The sequence below is a fragment of the Apteryx rowi genome, unplaced genomic scaffold (assembly GCF_003343035.1).
Source record: "Apteryx rowi isolate R43461 unplaced genomic scaffold, aptRow1 scaffold_100, whole genome shotgun sequence".
In the NCBI taxonomy this organism is placed as follows: domain Eukaryota; kingdom Metazoa; phylum Chordata; class Aves; order Apterygiformes; family Apterygidae; genus Apteryx; species Apteryx rowi.
In genome coordinates this window covers 308,941-331,603 of record NW_020447198.1, presented here as the reverse complement: position 1 = coordinate 331,603, position 22,663 = coordinate 308,941, and the positions used below count along the sequence as shown (strand labels likewise).

Here is a 22,663-nt window from a genome sequence, read left to right as displayed (position 1 = left end):
TTTTTTTTTTTTTTAAACTCCCCTCCACAGTTAGGCCCTCCGTTGCAGCAACCTAGTACAAAAATCCTTGTTTTCGGGAAAGGGTACTTCAAAACCTGCTGAAACCATCTGAAGCAGGTATGGCACTCTGAATGAAACGGACTTGGCGAGTCTGCTTGTTTGTGTTTCTGAAGTGTGGCATGTACTTTGCTCTTATTGTAGCTCTCACAAAGCTGTGTTGCTAAGATTGCTTGTTTTTGGTTACCTTATAAATTAATCATAACTTACCACGTTTCTTAGTCTGGGATTTTGCATGCGTCTGTTCTTTTGTTTAGAGAGGAAAAAAAGATTTAAAGCATCAACTCTTTAAAACAAGCAAACCTAGCAAAAAATAAAAAGTAGTTCACCTAGGTAAACAGCTTCTATCTTTCACTTCAAGCTGTAGTCTCACAGTCACGTTGGTGACTTTTCAAATAAAACTTTGGTAAAGGGCAGCTGTATTTCCTGTCTCCCAGAAGAGTTCTTGTTGGTGTTATAGGCAACATGTTCTCCCTGTAAATCCATGCAAGGTAGTGTGGCCTTGCCTGACTGAATCCCTTTGATGGAGGCTACATCCTGAGTGTCCCTCAGYTTGTCTACTGCTCCAAATTGTGTGTAGAGTTGCTGGGTGTATAAAATTGGTTCTGCAGATTAAGCATGTGTCTAGGTTTAAAGTAGGACTGTAGCCAATATTTGTGTATATGGATTATATGATACTAATGATACTAAGAAGAGGTTAGTTTGCACTTTAAACTTCAATGTACTGCAAATATAGTTATGTATTGTAAGCACAAATTAGTTCCAGTGTTGTAAGAACTGAAGCTAGATCTGAGAATTGTCTGCAGTGTTTTCTTTAAGATAGTTACAGCGAAATGGAATAATGCTTGGTTAAAAAATAGCATCTACTCCTTTAAACAATGAGTCGCAGGATAAGATTTAGTGATGTTAAGAAGAGGATTGCAAAAGGATCCAGGGCATAATGTGGGTTTCTGTGGAACCCAACCTCCTGGTGTGCACTGCAGGTGCTGTTGAAGCCAGTCTGAGTTGTAGCTGCTCCTTCCCTTGTGTCATCAACACAACTACGCAGTCAGGAAGTGAGATTCTTAAGAGAACTAATCTGGTCAAAAAGTGGTACTCTTTATTTCTTTTTTCCCCACCCCGAGTTACTTTTCAGTTAGAACAACTTCCTGAACTGGTTTACTTGCCTGGTCACACGGTATCAATCTGCAGGAGGAAGAAGTGTGTTGGTGGAGAGGAGGGCTTAACTGTAGTCCTGCTATAGTCACGCAAACTACGATGGGTGATGTGCTTATCTGGGACATGGTTTTATGATCAGTGTAACTTAATGTGAGACAGCCTTACTGCTAAAAACTACCCTGTATATTTGATTAGCTCATGCCACTTGTGAAGGGAGCAAATGATAGTGATGGTGGTAGAAGCTCTTCTTTTGCTGTCAGTACTGGCTTACGTTGATTGTAGAGCCATGGTATCCTTTGTCTCTTTTTCTGTTTTCACCAACATTAAATGGGCTACTACTTTCTTATASGGCCACCACTATTTCTGTTCCCCCCCTTCCCCCCCGTTTGTCCATGGTAGTATCTTTAGTTTAGTCTTACTCTTGCCTTTGCATATTCTTCTCTTCTTCTCTGTAGACTTTGAGTCATTAATTGTGAGGAACCGTCTGGGCATTTTGTTATATAGAAGCTTTTGTAAATTTATTGAGCTCTACTTTACACAGAATCAGCTGTAATTTTTGTCACCATTGCTATAACTGGAAGGCTGTTCCAAACTTGATTAAGCTTAATTATAAAACCTTCCTCTGATTTCCAGTCTACATTAATTTGTCATTAGATTATACCCATTTTATGTACTCAAAGGACTGATATGCTGTATTGACTTTTTTGAACTTGGTATAGCAGCACTCTTAAACAAATAATAGGTACAAAATTCTGTCAAATCACAACAGTAAACCCTTCATTTCTCTTTTGACTACCAGGTATACTCATCTTTCCTGTAATAGCTCTCAGTTTCTCTCCATGAATTTTAATCTTGGCCTTCTTATTACAGCTGCTAAGTGGAAATTAAAATGTACATTTCAAATATTGACATTAAGGTTCATGGAGTTATCCTTTTAATGGAGATTAAGATGTTCTCAGGTATGTTTTCCTAAGATGTGGTTTTTGAAACTCATGCTTTTTGACCGTTCCTGCCTTCATCTTACTCTGTTTGTTGTACTGGTACAACTATTAAAGGAGCCATTACTGTAACCTGGATCACTGACGTAACTCTCTCTTCTTTGACAGGGTCATGGTTCATAAACAAAGCCTAAAGTGTTTTGAAAAGAGTTTGAAATTTATTTGTTCACATTTTTATGTATTCTTAATTTAAAAATGAAACAGAACATTTGTGTAGATTATTAGAAAATACCTCTATGAATTTTTAAGGCATTTACTTAATTTCATGTCAGAAGTGTCCCAAGAGGGAACATTGTGACATTGAGAGAGAAAAAGTATTTTTTTTTTTTAAGGGGGTGTGCATGTGTGAACATTTATAAGTSATATATGAATAAATAAAATCAGTTTCCAAAGCCTGCTTAGTTAAATTGATTACTATGAAAGATGAGTAAGGCCCTTGTGGGAAAACTCTATGTATTGTTCCTTTGGCAGGTCTTTTCCTGTTCTTTGGAAAGAACAGCAAGGACAGATGTCTTTCTAATGTTTTTAAGTAGACAGGGGAAATGTTAAAATTTTTGCCACAAAGTAAGATGGGTCACTGCCCTCTACATTCCTGATCTTATCCTCCCTCAGACATGAATCAGGATATCAAAGAAGGTATGTTTTTTAGACCAAATGAGCTTAAAAGTACAAAACTGTTCTGGTGTTGAAAACGTATGTTCCCTAGTTACGGGGGACTTATTGGAAGCAAAACAGTACAAAGAAAAGAAGTTCTAATGACAAGTGGATAAGGGATGTTTACATTGTGTACCCTATTGGATGCATGCTTACTATAAGCATAGGACAACTAAAGTCTCCTATATGGATAAGAAGTAATAGATGATACAAGAATTGCTGAATGAAATGTTATGAAATAGARTGCTAGGATAATGTAGGTTGAAAGGGACTCCTGAAGGTCATCTAATCCAGCCCCCCGCTTAAAGCAAAGTTTTACTTAAAGCAAAACTGACTTCGATAAGGTTGCTCTGGACCTTGCCATCTCTCTGGGCAACCTGTTTCAGTGTTTGACCACCCTCACAGTGAATTTTATTGTGTAAGCTCATCCGAATTTCCTTTCCAGCTTGTGTCTGTTGCCTCTTGTAACAGTGCACCATCCAGGAGAGTCCAGCTCTGTCTTTTCTGCACTCTTCCATTAGATAGTTGACAGCAATAAAGTCTCTTCTGAGCCTTCTCTTTTCCAGGCTGAACAAACCCACTTCCCTCAGCCTCACATTGTGCATCATGTGCTCCAGCCCTCTGACCAGCTTGCTGGCCTCCGCTGGACTTGCTCTAGCACATCAATGCACTGGGGAGCCCAAACCTGGACACAGGACCCCAAATGCAGTCTCACCAGTGCTGAATAGAGGGGAAGTATCATTTCCCTGGACCTGCTGGCTAGACTCCTGCTGAAACAGCCCAGGATGTGCTTGGCCATCTTTGCCGCAAGGGCACACTGCTGACTCATTTTCAACTTTTCTGTCCACTGGGACCTCCAGGTATTTTTCTGTAAAAGATGCTTAATATCTGGTTAGTGTCCAGCCTCTATTGTCCCATGGGCTTATTCTGTCCCAGGTACAGGACTCTGCACTTGTCTTTGTGAACTTCCTGGGGTTCCTGCCAGTGCATTCCTCCAGCCTGTGCAGGACCTTCTGAATAGTAGCCTTGCCTTCCAGTATATTGACCACTCTGCCCAGTTTGGTGGTGTTAGCAGACTTGCCAAGAGTGCGCTTTGTCCCATCATCCCAGTCATTAATAACTGCTTTAAACACTACTGGCCCCAGTGTTGATGCCTGAGAGATACTATTGTAACTGGCTGCCAGTTGGACTTGATACTGCTGATAGGTATCCTTTGAGCCCAGCAGTCCAGCCAGTTTTCCAAACACCTTCTTGTCCCTTAGTCCCTGTCTCACTAGTTTGGCTACAGAAAGACTATGAGAGACTATGTTGAAGACCTTGCTAAAATCAAGGTAAACAGTGTCCACCGCTCTTCCATCRTCCACTGAGCCACTCATCTCATTGCAGAAAGCTGTTGCGTTGATCAGACATGATTTGTCATTGGTAAATCCAAGCTGCCTGTTCCCAGACAACTTCTTGTTCCTCTTGGGCATAGAAATAGCTTCCAGGAGGATTTGCTCCTTAATCCTCTCATGCATTGAGGTTATGCTGACTGGCCTGTAGTTACCTGGATCCTTCTTCTTGCCCTGCTTGAATGTGGGTGTTCACCTGTTTTCCAGTCATAAGGAATCTCCCCCAGTCTCATGAATTTTAAAAAAGTGAAAGGGAGTAGCCTTTCAGTGACATTGGCTAGCTCYCTCGGGGCTGTCAGGTGCACCCCTTCTGGTCCAATGGACTTGTGTACCTCCAGGTTGTTGAAGTGCTCCTGAACTCCATCTTCCTCTTTTGTAGGTAATCCTTCACTCCTGCAGAGTCTGCTACTAGGCTTAGGGGCTTGGGAGGCTTGAGGGCGGTCTTTACCAGGGAAAACTGGGGCAAAAGAGGCATTGAGTTTTCAGTTTCCTTTGTCACTAGGTCTCCTGCCCCATTGAGCAGAAGGGCTGACTTTTTCCTTAGCTTTCCTACTGCTACTGGTAGAGGAGCCCTTTCCTCTTGCCCTTCATCCCTTGTTAGTTTTAGCTCCAGCTGAGTGTTGGTTTTCCTAATGCCATTCCTGCATGCGCAGGCTGTGTCTCTGTATTCCTCTTGGGTAGCCTGTCCTTGCTTCCACCTTTTGGGTGCTTCTGAAGCAGAGATCAGGACTGTTTTATTTTACCCTTTCATATCTAGAAATGTATAAAACTTCAAAAAGAATTTTTTTTTGGCTGTTGGTTAAAAATGATTCTAACCTCAGCATAAAACGTTTGAATGAAAGATGTCAGTTCTTTTTAGGAGCAAGCAGTAAGCATTATCAAGCTCTTGTGATGAGGGAGCAAGTCCTGTCTAAAATGTATAGCGCAACTTGTACTGTGGTGCAGACAAGACACAACAATGAGAAATATGAGCCACACCTTAAATATTTTTCACATAATTAATTCCAGGTAGAAATTTACAGTTTCAGTGTATGCCCTTCCCTTTTTTTTGTGCATTGTAAATAAAAATGAGATATTGATACTTAGCAGCAAGATGATTGAGTTAACATTTAACTTAATGCAATCAGTATGTTAGTGCTTTAAATTGGGATTAATTTCATGTTTTTTTGTTGATGCATAAATCCATTTTAGAAATTGCTGGAATAAAACGATTTTGGAAACTGGACCATTTTAAATGTGTGTAGGGGGTAGATTTGTTTCATGTATTCATTCAGTGTCTCAGCTGTTATCTTTTATGTTTTTCAGTTATTTGAGAAAAGTGAGTTAGTTGCGAGAGTTGGTGAGTTATATTCTTTGCAAGCAATTTGAAACAAGGTTCTTGGTTTAAACTCTCTGCATGTGTTTAAGATTTTCTGCAGTTTCTTAACTTGTATAACTATTTTTGATTTGTGTTGATATACTTTTATTGACCTAATAGTACCAAAGTAAAGCCATGGTTGTAAACTCAGGTAAGTTAGTTACTGGTTTAGCTTCTAGTGTTTGAATAGGTCTTTTGTGTACAGTTGGTCTAGAAATACGTTTTTTTCCACGTTTGGGAGATCTGCCTTAATTTCTAATGTACACAAATAGTGGAARGGTATTCAAGTGGAGTTATGCTTCCATACAAAAATACCCTCAGTAAACCCTATAGTTAATGGTAAAATTGCAGTCTTTGTATTAGCCTTTTGAATGTGATCTTTCATTTCATGTTAGTCTGCTGGTAAACTCATATAGTGGAGTTTGTTGCTAATGCTGGTGGACAACTCCATGACTTCACTGCTCAAAATCTTGTTAGTATCTCCCACATGTTTTCTAAATAGGAAAAAAAAAACAAAACAAAAAACCCAAAAGCCAAAGGGCAGAGAAAGGAAAGTAGAAAGGTATTTTTTTAAGAACCAGTAAATGATCAGTTGCAATAGGAATATAGTCAGTGAATGAATCTAAGAACAGATGTTGAAGGGTATTTACTAAGAAGCTGRGTTTGATTTCTGTGTTACTAGTGGGCTAAGGGGAAAAGAAGGGTGAAGTGACTTGCTCAGCATCATATATTAGGTGAGAGACATGGGTGAAGAATGGAAGGGAGATGAATATAATAGACAACAAAATCCTTTCTCAGTACTTGCTATAAAACTTCTGCAGTAGTAGTCCTTCTAATGTAAGGAATCAGTTTTGAGTAACTTACTGTTCATGAGCTACCAGGTCTTTTTTGGCAGGCAAGTACAACTGTCAGAATGTCTCTTATGTTATATGCTTTTACTCCTCCTTTACCATGACTTCTATATGGCTGGTATTGTATTGCAGTGTGCAACTGTATGATAGAAGTTTCCAGGAAGGAATACTGCTGAGTGCACTTATTTAGTAGTTTTGGAATAGTCTTGAAGTTACACTTCTCCTTGTTTTTTCTCTTGGCCAGCTTTTCAGATAATCACCAACTTGTCCTGCATACCATTAGTTCTGCACTGTGCTTTCTCTCTCTTTTTTTTTTTTTTTTTCTCTCTGAGAGAAGATGTCCTGTATCTAAAATCTTCTGTTAAGAACACCTGTTGATATCCTGATAATTCTTGACATGGACAACATAATAATGCTTTTGTGGCATACTAGCATGTGTTGGACCTTTCTGGATTTCTTTGGTGTCTCCTCTTTCATTGCAGCTTAATTATGCGATCACAATCATCTTGAAATCCTAGTAAGTGTGCTGTTACATTCTTTAAAAGAATAAATAAACATTATAGACTTCCTTGAAGAGAGTCATAAACAGATCTTCATACAGAGTATTTTAATGTTATTGTAATGAGAAACATGAAAACAGTGAAAGTAGAAATGCCTTGAGTTCTTAAAAGATTCCAAATATAGTTTGATTACTTTTAACAGGTCGAAAGATATATTTGTCTTTTGTTGTTAAGTAGTAATTGGAGACAATTATTTTGTATATTTAAGGCTTTTCTGAATGATCACATTTCCCATGATTAGTATCAGTGATAAGCGATTCTTAAGCCTCTGTGTTTTCAGGGTGCTGAACTGAGTTAAGTAGCTGTACTTTTAATTCAGGTATAGCTGAACTTTCTGTTTAGGTCATGTCAGTTTTGTGTACCTTTTAAGACATACAGTCAAATTTTTCTTGGGTAGGAAGCATATTCCAAACATGTTCTGTTTGCAGTCTGTTGCAGTCATCCATGCATGTGATAGGCTAAAATTCTTATTCTCCTTTTGGAGAGAAAAAGGTTAAGGGTTAAGGTTGTGTGTGAAAATTGTATTTTAAGGATTGACTTTTAATGTGAACTAATTGCTTAGTTAATTTTGATAATCTTCACTACTTTTTTGGGATATGGCACTTTCTTTTATTATAAATTGGTTTATATTTTAACTAGAAATACAAGAAACCCCACAGCAATAATTTGTTTTAAAAGTAGTTACATTGAAATGCACTGCTTTTCTGTTTAGTACAATTATTCATTTAGCATTATTGCCTTACAGAAGAGTAATATTAGCATGTCTCCAAGTATTTTTGAATATTTTGATTTTAATTTTTATAGCCATCTTTACCTTTTGAAATTTCTTCAGGGGAAAACAATTCAAAGTAATTCAGATTAGACATTTTTGACTTGATTATTGCACTTTGCATAGGTCTGAAATCTCTGCARTCTGGAATCCTGTTATCTACTGTTTCTGCATAATAACTAAGATAGTTTTTTTTTTTCCTGCAATGTATGTAAAATATTGTGGCTTTCTTTTGAAATGTGATTAGATAAAATGATTTTGCTGAGGTCCACAGATTTGCCACAATATTTTTTCTGACAAATATGTTGCAATTTAAAAACGTGTGTCTGTGTGTTAGTCTTCTCTCTTCCCTGTCCAACACTCTACTCCTTTCCCAAAATTTTAACTTTAGGATGAAGACTCTCCTATACTTTTTCTGCTCTCAGGCCTTTGCATGCAAATCAGCATCAGGATAAAAAGCTATCTAGTAATCCCTAGCTGAGGCACTGTCTTTGTGTGTACATTTATTTAAAAAAATAAAATCCAGAATTTTAAAAATTTAGAACTAAGCAGAACAATTTAATAACTAGCTAAACTTTTAAAATAAGCTCTCAAAAACAATATGGAATGTTTTTCTTTGTACTTAGTAGCATACTGCTATATTTTCCTCTACTATGAGTGTTTGAACATTTCATTACTTTTTCATASTAACCTGATTTTTGGTCTTACCTCATGTCTAGATTTTAGTCTTTGATTATGTGATTTAGGCTGAGCCATTTGAAGTGCCCGTGGCAGAGGAAGGAATTCTACCCCCTCACCCTTTGTTTTATTTTGTTCCCCTGACATATACTTGCATTATTTCCTGTTACTTTGAAGTGAAGTCTCATATGTAATTTATTGGTGGCAGTGCTGCATAAGTCACCTACTGCCAGCTACCTATTTCTGTGTCTGTTCATTTATTGCGCTGACATGGGTGCTTGTGTCATCGAGTGGTGGACTAACTAAAGAAATGCCCTTTTCCCCAGGGTTGTCTGTCAGTCACTTCAGTTGTCCCCTCTCTTCCAGTGTGCGACTTGTGCGATTGTAGCAGAGAAAGTGCAAAGAGTGTCAGTGGCTTTAGGCAGTTCTGCTGTTTAACACCTGATTACAGATTGAGTTACTATATTCAAAAAAGGTACGTTCTACTGTCTAACGAGTAACCATGCTGTCAGAATGACTACATTTACTCAGCGATTGGATGATCACTGAATCACAGAAACTGATGGGTTGTTGTAACTTCACTTCCTGTATTTTTGAGGTCTTACTATTTCTAGCATATAAGTATCAACATTTCCAGCTTAAATCTAGGTGTAAGTGAGCATCTGAGTACAAAACAGCACTAGAGGTGAATGAGAGCTTTTTATGCATGCCAGCAGTTGGACTGGGAGTAAAACTCGATCAGGCAGTGCCGTGAAGACAAGTCCTTGGAGATACTAATCCTTTCTGTTCACATACTCAGAAGTTGTTTGCTCATACGCATACATATGCACATCCACTTCCACCATGAAAAGGTATTCTCCCTATTATCCTTGATCCTCATTGCTAATACTTTAATAATTAGTGTTTGCAGTATAAACCACAAGAAATTGAGAGCTGTTAGCTAGAATTCTTCTTGGAGATAACTGTTTAATGATTTTGAGGAAACAGGACTAAGGAATGGAGGTGACTAAGGGCACAGTAGAAAATTCGAGAAATATTTCACATTGTTTTGGATAATTGTTACTGTTTCTTGCAATAGGTATGTATAAGAATTGTAGGGGGAAAGAGTTGATCAAAATATCCAAGAAAATACTTTGCCAGTCCCCAAAAGGCAAACATGAAGTTTGAAGCTTCCCATGTGATTAGAAGCTTCTCTTAGGTTTCCTGGGCTTGTTGTTCTGACTCTTTGACCCTTACAACTTCCCTTTTCTGATTATTCTTTTATTTCATCATACTGGCACATCTCAAAGTGAGGCTGACTGTAATGGGTCAGACTGAAATGTTAACTGATATCTGGTTTTTGACAGGAGCCTAAGCACTCTTAGAGTGCATAGATGAAGAGTATAATAAGACAAATGTAAGTGACCCTTTTTCCAATCTACCCTCCCAGTTTCTCTTCTTGGACTCTTTGATTACACCTTTTGTTCTTTCTGGTAGTAAGTAAACTCCAGCAGTCTCATTGTGAATTGGAGCATGGAAAAAGTATTATTTTGTGTTATTTTGTATATTTTCCACAAATAACTTCATGTGAAGTTCCATAATAAGATTTCTTTCTTATACTGTGTTGATGGGCAGTTAATACCAGCTGTTTTGCTGGGGCTTCTGAACACCTGAATTTTGATTTTTGCATTAGTAGGGTTTGGATACTTTGTTGGGTTTGTTGAAGACTGAGCTTTGATGTGGATGTATGACAGAATGCTGATGCTCATCTAGGTTGTACTTCGTATTTTGCGTATGGATTCCCTGTACAGTATTGAAAATGGTTTACTTGTTCCATGGGTTAATGGCTTTTGTGAGCTTGGAAAGACATGAGTAGATACTTATGAATATCTTACACCATATCTTGCCAAAAGAGGTTTATGGAGATCAGAATAGTTATTGTCCTTCTCCTTTCGTTGTGTAGTTGAATCAAAGGTGTAAAAGGTGGTTATGTTGGGATTATAGACAAACACATTGCTGATATGCATTTAAGAGGTTATACCTCTGGTATAACCAATTAAAAAAAAGTCTGTGTGTCCTGGCACCTCTTTAATTTTACCTTTGTAATTATCAGAAGTAAAGCATGACTTATAAATGAAAGCGTTAATTTGGGGTATAAATATTGTATCAGCATCAACATAAATGAAATACCGGTTAGGTATATCTTGTTTTCCTCTTTGCTCTGCCTTTTCCCTGGTGGTGTCAGCTTTACCCATTCTAAAACTTTGGCTCTGAATTTGCTTGGGATAGCCCACCTTTGCTAGCTGCTGCAGCCTTACAGTCTCGCAACTGTGTGTTTGCCGTTTCATTAACATGTACTGTGTTTAGGAATTTCATAGCTTAAAACTTCCCCTAAATGGAGACCAAGTAGGATGTTGAAAATACTGGTATGGGAAATGTGTGATTATATATAATTTAATGGAGCATGACCTTTCATACTTCTTCAAACAGCTGTGAATTTTATGTGTTAGATTAGTTGCCCTTAACTTCCTCCATTTGCTTCCAGAAGTGAAAAGGTTTAATGGGGGCTGTATTTAGTCTGTAAATATTGATAGTAAGCTTTTACATCTGCATTTCGTTATAACCAGGTATCAGTTGTGCTGAAACCCATAGTACTGTATGCTTATATTTGGGAAACTATCTTAGACTTTGAGAGATGGAGACTTTTTTTTTTTTTTTAAAGGTATAGCAATTAGAGATTCAGCTTTTTGGCTCCTCAAAATTTTTTCTTTTCTGCAGGCATGAGAATCTTTTCAGTATAGCACTAAAAATTTCAACAGGCAAATACGGTTTTTGTTCATGGTTGTTGGGGGAATGTTAGACAGGACATTTGCATCATGAAAACTAACAAAAGTCATGTAACAGATTTTTTTGCAAGATTTTTCTTGTTGTAGTTGGTAGTGGTGTGAACAACTGTACTGTTATTTAAGACATCTTTTCCCTCTTTCCGTCTTATTCTATTATGTTATAGACTTGTCTAGCTTAGCCAGAGACTTGCACCAAACATAATCCATGAGAATCATTAAATTGAATAAGTACAATGCATAAGATCTAGATAATTAAAGGCGATCTGCCTGAGAATCTGAGTTTATTTATACAGAAATGTTTTGAAATATTTTTCTTTGAGCCCAATAATGGTTAGTTTCACTATAAGAAAGATGTAAGAAGTCTTTTTGTCCTGAGATCTTTCACATAAAATTTACCCAGTAAAGCATATCTGCTTATCAGATTTGATTTCTGGAAAAAAGCTACAAAAAATAAAAACAACTCTTTGGCAGCCCCAGATTAATTTACCCACTGGGAATCTTTCTTGCTTGTGATCACTGGTTAAAAGTGCCTTTTTATGAAAGTCTTCTGTGTGATATCATGAGATGTACTTATTAGCTATTTAAAGGAATTTTTAAAACAAAAATGTAAAATAATGTTTAAAAGATCATTTCTGTCTTTTGATTGCTTGAGTTTTAATCTTTTTTGAAGTCAATGTTTTCTTTAGTCCTTTAGGAGGGAAATAAATCCTGATCATTATGTGTTTCTGAGATGAAATAAGAAAAATTGTGCCTTGGAAAAAGGGCATGCATGTATATTCCCTTTCTCACTCCTCTGTACAGATAGTCTGTGGAAGAAATACTGAGCAATACTTGAGCTTTCTAGAGCTTGGGATGAAAAATATTTTGGAAGGGAACCTTATGAATAGCATCCTCTGAAAATCCAGCTCATACAGGAGCAGAGCAGACGTTCTCTGATAGAAGCCCTCCGTCAGTACACGTTATATATAYGTGACAGATTTGGACACTTCAAGGTTTGACCATTCTTAGATTAGAATTTGAAGATAACTTCAGGTGGTACAATAGAAACATTTTTTTTAATGTGATTTTTCAGATGCAGGATCATATGACTTTAAAGCATTCTTCCTTTATATCTTTTTTTTTTTGGTCACAATTATATTCTTCTCATTTTGTTAGCTATGAATGAATGGGCTTTTGTATAGGGATTAGCCAGTTTTCACATTGCCTTTCCAAGCAGCTGTTCTGCCTTGAATTATAGAATGAATTTGGAATGATTTGGTTAGTTTAATTCATCACACACATAAATCTTCCTGAAGAATTCATTGCCATAAAAAATTAATATTTCATTTTAATTAAGGAAAGTATTCATTATTCCTTGGTATCTACCTTTCAGAAACTTTCATATCCACATCTCATACCAATTCCTAGAAGTGTTTGGGTACTTGAAACGCATTAATGCTGATCTGCATGTTGAGGGGAAACCTCATTTTTCTCATATTGATTGATGGTGTAAGCAAATTGTATTGATTCCTCAGACTTAACATGGAAAAATCATAAAGTGAAGAATTCTTAATTTTTTTATATTCTAATGTGAGTAGGTAGATATAGCAATGTATATTACCRGGTATATCTGATTACCTACTTACTATCTTGTTCTTACAAGTGGAAGATCATTTTTTATGAAGGAAAGAATTTTATTTTCTTTTATGAATTTCCATTCTCTGGTGTGAGTGGGNTTTTTTTTTTTTAGTCCTATTAAGACCTTTGGAATTAGCAGAAGAACTGCATCTCAGAATATTTTTATAAATAATTTGCTCTATGAATGTGCAATGCCAGCAGATTACTTCCYGCGTGCAGAGGAAGTTAAGAATTTACTGTTCAAATGAAAATAAGAATGTTATTTACAGCCCGACACTTGATCATACCTGGGGGTAGGACAGGCAGTAGTTGACAAGAGGGCCATTTCCTGTTGTTTTCTGTTGTCATGTATACCTTTATATAGTCCAAGTTTCTGAATTTCAAGCAGTCATTGTTACTTTAAGGAGGTTTCGCTTCCAGTTAAACTGTCTTTAAAATAACCATGATTTCTCRCTTCATCTTTCCAGATTATATTTGAATATTTAAATTTGCAGGTAACAATTTAAGATCTTAGTTTGGATTGTAAAGGATTTAAGGTGCAAAGTTCTATGGAAATATTTATTTGTTTTTAGTGAGAAGCTTAGTTTTGTTTTCTATTGTAAAGGATGTTTTTCTTCCTTATGAATTCTTGGGTGCACCATTCAAATTAGATGATTTTGGTACAAAAGCAGTAGTAGTCTAGATGGCTGCCAAATCAAAACTCATAGTTTTTGCAGTTTTGGAAGATTTGTGACTGAATAATACAAATAAATGTCTGGTGTGGCTATTAATTTACAACCCTCAYGATTACATTTGACAATGGTTAGAATGAAAGAAGTAAGATGTAAGAAAAATAAYTAAAGAAAGTACAAGAGGTCATGAAACAATCATCTAGTCTATCCCACWGTGCAGTGCTGGGTTAACTACACTTTAACTGTTTTTGAGAAATGTTAAGAGAAATAGCGACTATGTTGTCTGTGGTTAGATGGTATAAAGGTAGCTTCTGTGGTTAAGAGCAAAACATTGCAAGTTAAATCTGCCAAACCTCATATTCCCCAAATGCAAGTTGCAAATCTCAAGAGACCAGTTGTCATAGCTTACAATTCTGACTCTGGGAGGAATAAAGATTGTACTAACACTGAAGGCAGTCAGTGCCAGACAAGGAGACAAGATTTCTCTTGTGTTTCAGTGATGTTGGAAGTGACTCTTTAAAAGCACTGGGTTGGAAAGGAGAAAGATTGGTGTCCAGGATCACTACTGCATTATATCATACTGCTTCTCCATATGGTCTCTTTTGCATTGTGTCATGTAATTTTTATTGGAAATAATAGCTCGTGGAGAAAATACCCGGTTGAAACATTCAATCTCTTTAMCAGAGAGGTTGTTAAATAGGCAAAATTAGGCTGACACTGTTRTTCTTCCTATTAATGATTAAAACATGAAATAATCTCTTTAAAACAAACAATTCTCCTATGCCATTGCTTTCCTCTGGAATAAAATATATTCTTCAGTAAAATCAGCTAACACTCAGATTGAATTTGAGTGCTGCCTGTGTAAGCATCATATAGCAGTGAACAATATAAGAAACCTAAGTTCTGCCTTGTCAAACTTCAGCTGAGAAAAATTAGATATTTTTTGCCGCTACCTCATGTTTTCCAAAGTTAAAAATGAATCACTGGCTGACCAGACTAAATGGCAGTGCTTAGGTGGTGACAGGGAAGCAGTGTGAAGGCTTGCTACAGGGTTACTTTATTTGCCCTGTTTGCTTTGTTTTAGCCTTGAGGCAGAATGAGCTACTCTTCTTAAACTAGTTGTGTGAAATCCTTGTAGCCTATCTAGTAAGCTCATTTGCCGGAACTTGACATATATATGTGCCACTTTGTTAGTAAGATATGCATAAGCACGAGTAACATCTTTAGAGGAGGGAAAGCCCTCTTATTTACACCTTTTTTAAAGGTGTAGCTTGTGGAAGGGGATGGGGGAGGAGAAAGTTTTTTTTTTTTTTTTTTTTTAATTCAGTTGGCAGAAGAAATGAATGGATTTTCTTAAATTGATTGAACACTTTAATTGGATTAGCTTGCATAGATTAAACTTATAAGCAATATGGATTAAATTAATGTGTCAGTAGGAGGCATATATGCTAGTGTAATAATTCTGTTCTTCCACTGGTGTTTCTCACGTCTTTGTAACTTTTGTGTGTGAGCAAATTTTAGGCCTGAATAATTGTTTGTTTCTTTATAAAAACAAAACCCTCAAATCTTATTTTAAGTCTGTTTTGTCTAGGGTGTAGCTTGTCCTGAATGGTGTGGGTTTTTTTTGTTTTGTTCTGTTTTTTTAAGTGTTGGAGTTTGAGAAAAAGAAAGTACCCGTGTTGAGTGGGGGCTACCTTTGTAATTAGCAACTTACTGTGATGTTTCTTCTAGTGTTCGTGGTGGCCYCCTCAGCCTATGAATTTTAGGAGTTCAGATTTGTGGATTTGTTTTGTTTTTAAATTTGCCTCTCTTCCCTTGCCTTTGTCTTGCAGTGATTGAGAATCTCTGCTGAAGAGAAGGTTAGTGGCATGGGGCTTCTTTGGCTGTAAATGTCAGGTGCTTCCTTGCCTGAGTCTTACTGCAGTACCACGTGCCTTCCCTTCCTCTAGAAGGGCTCTTCACCCTAACGATCTTAGAGTTAAGATGAATAAGAACAGTATTTTTCCCTGAATGACTCCCAACTATACATCTTTGTAATTTTTAGGTGGTTCACTGACTTGTACATAATCTAAAGCTTCAAGTCAGGAAAGCTTTTTCTCTCGTTTGTGAATGCTAAGGTGTTTGTTGTAATGTGGCCTGGTAAAAAGTGCTGGTTAGCGTTCTTTTAATGTGAGAGGGATGTAGTATGTTTTTGAGGGAGAATAAACATTTTCTTGCTAATGTAGTTCTTGATTCTATTTTTCTTAAATTGTTATTCCTTGGGCATAAGACTGACRTGTAAAAACAGTCTGCAGAGTCTCTGTATCTAGGCACCCAGTACAACAACTAAACAGTCTGCTGTCCACAAACGGACCAATTATTTGTTGTTGCCATACATGGTAGAAGTTTGCTTTCACAGAGGTGACAGTGTTGCCAAAGTAAGCTATGTGATTACTTTTTAATTGTACGGTGTTTTCTTTTCTTTTTCTTTTCTTTTTCTTTTCTTTTCTTTTCTTTTCTTTTCTTTTCTTTTTTTTAAGGTTTGGCTCTTAACATTGCTTTCATGGAAACCAGAAGAATTAAGATTTTTATTTTTTAAAGTAAACTGATAAAGCAGTCATCTCTTCATATTAGATTTATTTTCTTTCAGAAAACAATACTGGTAAGCTAAGTAAATGCTTACCCCCCCCCCCTATGTGTGCTTGACATAAGCTTTTACTGCCAGAGATAAGACACTGGAAAGATTTCATGGATAATAAATCAGTAGTTAGTGCAAACAATAGATACTTAGCTTCTTCGTTAAAGATTACACTAAAGAGAAATTGAGATTAAGGGTGAAATTCTGGTGCTCTTGATGTCAGTGAGATTAAACAAAATGTATGAAATTTAGGATTTGCTTCTGCATGTGTGTCCGCCCAATCAATAGAAAAGAAAAGGGTTTTTGGAATATGATTAGCTGTGCTGCTTCAACATATACTCTACAACATACATACAATAAAGAAATTTATAAGGTCATTTAGTCTTTGAGTCAAAAAGCATTGAAAAGCTAAAGCTTTGTGTATTTGAAGCATTGATTAGCTTTCTGGAGGAACTATGCCTCTCTTACTAGTGTTTGCAAGCTCATGGGGATGAGAAATATGCTAATACATAGTTTTGACACATTTTTCTGGAAAAAAAAAAAACCCAAAAAACCACCTAGTGATCAAGACGCTCAGTTACTTCTGCATGTGTATAACTGTCAGCGTGTGTTCAGCTTCTGGTTTCCGAAGCCGTAAGTCAGCATGTGATGCAAATCACTTCAGTAAACTAGATATCTGAGTAGGACAGTATACAAATACAGTAAGATATCATCTGAGATTTCAGGCTAGCTTAACGCTCTTTTTGCTCTCACCTCTTATGCACTGTCTTCTGTGGATCAAAGAAGGGAACAGAGACTATGGTCTTCAATGTAAATTTGCCCATTGAACATAGCTGTATTGGACCCTCACCTCAGAAAGTTCCCAGAGATTCCCTTGAAGAATCTTAGGAAAATAGAACTTATTTACCAATACCCTATTTGGGCTTTGTGATCATCAGGCAAACTGTATAGCTTTGCAAGCTCATCTTTAATGCAYGACCTGCTTTTGTTTGTATCATTAAAAAAAAAAAAAAAAAAGTATGCATTAGCTGCTCTTGGTTGCCCTGAAAGAACACAGGAAGCTTTCTTTCAAAACAAGTTTATTGTTGCTTACTAAAAATTGACATATCAACACTAATCTTAATTAGTTAATCTTTTTATTGYCTTTTTCTGTTTACTTCATAGCTCTATGTTTTATGAAAACTTTTTGTTTGTCTTAGGGTATAGTACTGAAACAAAATTAAAAGAAAAAAATCATGTTTTTCTGAACCAAAAGTGAACTTGAGCAGTAACTTTGAAAAATGTATTTAGCACAAACTGGAACTAAACCAAAAAATGTCTGGTGACTGCCTCAGAAGGATGGTTTGTGTAAAAACTGACACTTACTATTGGGGTCCTGTTTGATGGGGAAGTTTTTGCGTCTTACCAGGTCTGCAGAGCAACTTGCGACTGGAAAGCAGTTGGTCCTTCCTCTGGTTCTTTTGGTTCGCTTTCTCTTGTGACAGTGACTGTGTAGCCAGTAGTGGCCTGTCTTGAGCTTCCCTGCCCAGAAATCCTGCGTGTGTATGTCGCTGTGGAGGTGTACACTTTTCTGTGCGTGTGGTATGTGTTTGGATTCACTATGAAATGCATGGAAGAGTTAGGGAGAGGAGGAGTAAAAGCATTTCCCTCCTGTTTCCCATAATCTGATGCAGTGCTGACTCTACACGCGTCCTCTGAAATTGCTGTTCTTCAACTTCCACCATTGTTGTTACTTTAGGAATTGCAGTGAACCTGTGGTGCGTTGCTGGACAGTACATGGAGCAGCTGCTAGGTGGGCCGAAGTCCTTGCTGTGGAAGATGCTTTCTTATATTGGCCATTCTTGTTTTATTCATCATTTTCCCCCTATTCCCCTCTCAGTGTGAACTAGTTAGGGGCTACCAAGCTTATCAAGAAACTGTTTTAGTTTGAACTAGAACAGCTTTGGTCACAGCTAAACTCAAATCAGAACTTAATTGAAAAATATATTCATTTGCGCAAATCATGTTTGGGCCTTCTATTGCTAAGCCCCTTACGTATGTATAGTAAGGTCCAGTCTCTGCCCCCAAAAGGCCTGTATTCAAAGTAGAAATGGCTTAGTTCACGTTTATACAGAATTTTGTATAAGCAGAACATAGGGAATTCAAGTACAGAAAGATGAAGTGACTTCTCCAAAACTACGCAATAAAGCTTGCAGAGAAAAGCAACAACTTTCCTTCAGTCATTGTAGTATCAGTACAACTTAAGATATTTTTCAGAGGAAGTGTTTCTTTTTTTTTTTTTTCCTCCCTATTTTAAAGCTAGGTCAGTCTGATTAATTACTTTGTATCCCCAGGATCCCTTACTCTGAAAAATCTGTTTGTCAGAAAGTTTTTTTTCAAAGTTTTTATTTTATTTTTTCATATTACTCCTTTTATCATATAGTTGGCTTTATTTAGTTGGTTTTGGGAAAACTTCCTCATGTGTATCTATTCCTGGGTTTCTGAGTTTTTGTCTGTCTGGGATAGATGATTGAAGTGTGGAGGAAAAATAAGCTTTACTACAAGGAAGAGTGACTGTTCAAGATGCTTCTTTTGTAAATAAGACTTTTTTGTGGCAGTAGTGCATTCTTCCAGTATTTCTTATTGTAAAGCAAACTTTAAAAGTGCAAAGCAAATTTTGTTGTCGTCTTCCTGAAGGTGTTGGAAGGGCCCCTCTGACTCTTGGCTCTCGTGGTTTAGGACTAACGTTACCATCTGGTGCGAGGTTGTTATCCTGGGAGCGGTGCTGGCAGAACAGAACATGTATTCGCAGCCATGGTCATTCATTTGAAACTCAGCTGCCCAAGCAGCTTGAGCTAAGCCACCGCACTTTATGCAAAAGTGGCTGAGGTGGATTATGTTTACTGACTGTTGTGTCCCTGACTGCCTCTCTGATGGTTACTGCCCTGCCAATAACTTTTTAAACTAATAAAGCAAAATTTGCTAGGCCTGTTTCATCTGTATTCTGAGACTGCCTGCAGCTCTAGGATAGTCTGCTGCTAACTTAAGAAAATAAACTTAACATGACTTCCGTCTCTTCAACTGTCTAGTATGTTCTGACCAAAGCAATCAAGAATATATTCTTACACTCTTAATTTTCAGCTCTTTTTCTGAAAGGATGATCTAAAAATGAAGCTTGTTTAATAATAGGGGTCTGTTCTTTGATTTTGCTCCAGTCTATTTGGTGACACCTGTCATTTGTTCTTTATCTTTTGTAAGAAAAAGGGGAGTTTAAATTTACAAGTCATTGCTGAGTAATGAGTGAAAAAGGAGTATGTCCTCAACAGGAATAAAGCTAAAGATGAAAGGGAACTATCATAACCATTAGTTTACTGACTAGAGGTGACTGGAAAGTCCAGAATGCACTTGCTTTTTTCTTGTTAATAAAGGATAAAACTCCCCTTCAGATGTTCAACTCCTTCTCTTCCCCAAATAACCTTAATGTATGATTCATTCAAAAGAGGGTTTTAGTCTCTCTTTACTGCTTTTCTCTGCAAGTGCTTAGTTGAAGTATTCAAGCTTAAATATTTATAACGTAGTAAAATGGAAACTTTTTTTCCTGTAAGTAGCTTACTTCTTAATACGGTACGAATCATAATAATCTTGAAACGCCTTGAAACTCCCAGTTATATTCCTGAGCTCTGACATTAGCCTTACTCAAGCTGTTGAATTTAAAATATGTCTTGATTGTGATCTTTGAAATTGAGTTTGTCTATGGCATTTAAAAACTGCTTTTGATCAAAGCCTGGTCATACTGCATTGTATGTATAGCTTTTGCTTTCTAAATAGCATGTGACTAGAATGGGGAAGGAAATGAAGAGTATATTCACTCTGAGACTTTCATCTTTATAATACACGTTTTTTCCATGAGCAGTCTAGAGTACTGCTTTTAATTTTCATATGGCGAGTTCTCTGAGGTTGATGTCAAGAGGTTGTCTTAGCAGAAGACAAGGCGTGTTTTTAGACTTGTTCTTCTAACTGTACCTGTGTGACCAACAAATACAGAGTGTTACTCTTCTGGTTGAAGAGTTTACTTTCTGAATGTCTGACCTGTTTGTGTGCATGTTTTCTAACTCATCCCAACTAAAGTAAAATTGACTACTAAATGGAAACTAATGCAGTTTGTTTTGATTGAAATGGAACAGGGAGTATTCGCATGAATAACTCTGATGGCAGGTTGGAGTAGGCAGTAATGAAAAATGGAGTTAACTGGTCTGGGGTCGATTAATTTATTCAGCTAGCGTAATTATGGCTGAAAAACGTGTGTGTCTGCACCTGTTGTGGTAGTTAAGCAGATCTTAAAGACAAGCTCGAAGTACACTGTTAGAGACACTGAAGGCATTGCAACTCAAATGTAATCACAAGAAGTTGTATGGTGTGCTTTTAAGTGCCTGAACTGAATGAGAAACTCCTTGCAGTCGGCTAGTGTTTATAAGATTTTCTTAGTCCTTCTGATTAAAACTTACGAAATAGGACTTCTCTTAAGCTGCCTTAATGCACGTAGGGCAAGAACAGGTATTTTGGAGTTCAGCATGTTTCTCTAGTTCTGTTATCTTTTTCTCAGATTTAAAAAATGTATATTTTCCCTGATTTTTACTGTTAAAATACTGCTACAGAAACTTTTCCTAGTTCACAGTGTGCCTGTCAGTCCTCATTTTGATGCAGAAAGAACTAGTGATATGCTAATGTAAGCAGTTTGCCTTTCTCTTTTAATCATTCTCCCACAGGTATGTGCAAAAAAGTCACTGAATGAAACTTAGACTGAGACAAAACTATGTCAAAATAGCATTTCTTGTGATCCCTCCTTTCTGCAAATATGCTAGAAGGAGTTGTGAGGGCTGTTCTTCGTCGTCTTCACAAAGTCCAGCGATAGGTCTAGGGGTGGGAGGGGAGGAGGCTTCTGAAAAACTAGGTCTTTGCTTCTGCTGTGGCCAGCAGGACTGACTGTTATTCTTTGCTGTTTTCTCCACTGGTGGTGTAAATTTGCAGAKGTAATGGTTACTCGGGGTATGCTGTATTTGGGCAGCATCATTTTATGTTCTTTCTTTGCCTTCCAAGAGTTCCATAACAGTGGACCTTCACTTTTGTATTGAGGATTTACTTTGAAATTAATATTCATTTCAAACTTGACTGTCCGTATATTGCAAATAATGTGTAAGCTCTTGTGTAACGTTCCACAACGTGGCATTTGTTCAAAATACCTGGAGTTAATAAACTGTGTTTGTAACATCTAAAATATGGTATATTAAGACTTTTTTTTTTTCCCCGTCTGGAAAGACCTTTAAAGGAAAGATGCTTAAAAACACCGAAACAAAACTTATTTTAGCAGTGAATCCATAACCTAGGCTTGGGTGGAGCTCACATTACATCATCTGTCTGAAAAATATTCATGCTTGTGAGACTTTAGTCTGGAGATGTGATCAGAGCTAAACTGCTGATCCAAATTTATAATCTCTAAATATTGTAGCTGTAGTTCAGTGGCTTTTTTTCTAATGTCAGCCTTCTAACAAGACTTGCATTATGTACAAGTCAGTTACCTGAAGAATCTGAGTTTTTTAGTTACTCTAGCATTTCTGTGTATAATGCCTTCACTGGATTAACAGGTAAAATTGTGGCTAGGATAGGGAGACTTTTTGTAGACTTGCATGTATAAATGTTTATAACAGCCCAAATCTTTGAAAGAGCAAAAACATATTGACTGTGGTTACAAAAATGCTACAAAATATTTTTGTATTGAAAGCAATCTATTTCCCAGACTCATTTTTCAGTCCAAAGCTACCAGACAATTGCCTCTGGTGACTTGCAGGTTTAAATAATGCCCATTCAGAATGGCGGAGGACTTGCAAGTCTTTTATATTTTCTGTTAAGAGTGCTGGTTTTTTGTTCTCTGTAGGTAGATATAAATTTGTATTTTTTTCTTGATCACTTACTATTTTACAGCTTTAACTGAGAAGCAGGCATAGCTTTTTTTCTGCCATGGCACTACTGTGAAAGGCAATGTGAAGCTAAGCCTGTCCTTGTTCACTGGTCACGATAGGAGTTTGGTTGAGCTCCCGCTCTTTGGACACTTTCCAGGTGACTGTGCTGAACTGATACTCTGCATCTGGTGAGTGTTAAGTAAGGGCCTGAACAGTGTTTTGGGTCTCTTGTGCCCAGCTTCGAGGTGAAGGTGATGTGTTCAGCTTTGCAAAGAAGGCACTAGGGTGTGCAGCTCGTTTCCCTCTCCCTTATGTGACCCTCCAGAACTCTGTGGCTTAAGCACACTAACTCCCAGCCCTCAGTTAGGCTGATATTTCTCAGGAAACTGAGCTATGGAAGTATACCATATCTAGAAGTGCGTGCTACTTATCAAGAGCGTCTGAAAATACATTTTCTCTCTTTTTTTTTTTTTTTTAGCATACAAAACAGAAGAACACAGATCAATTTAAAAAGCAGTATCCAG

The 22,663-nt window shown here is 37.1% G+C and overlaps 1 protein-coding gene across 7 annotated transcripts in view; it reads left to right on the top strand.

The window, feature by feature from the left end:
* RABGAP1L (RAB GTPase activating protein 1 like) overlaps positions 1-22,663 on the top strand; it is a 268,625-nt gene that overhangs the window by 16,172 nt on the left and 229,790 nt on the right. Inside the window, exon 2 of one of the 7 annotated variants that reach the window (XM_026063150.1) lies at positions 31-117. The exons of 5 other annotated variants lie outside the window; for them this stretch is intronic. The gene's annotated coding sequence lies outside the window, so the exon portion shown is untranslated. Of the gene's footprint in view, positions 1-30; positions 118-22,237; positions 22,328-22,663 lie in introns of those variants that run through there. One more of the 7 variants, XM_026063158.1, reaches the window with a different exon arrangement.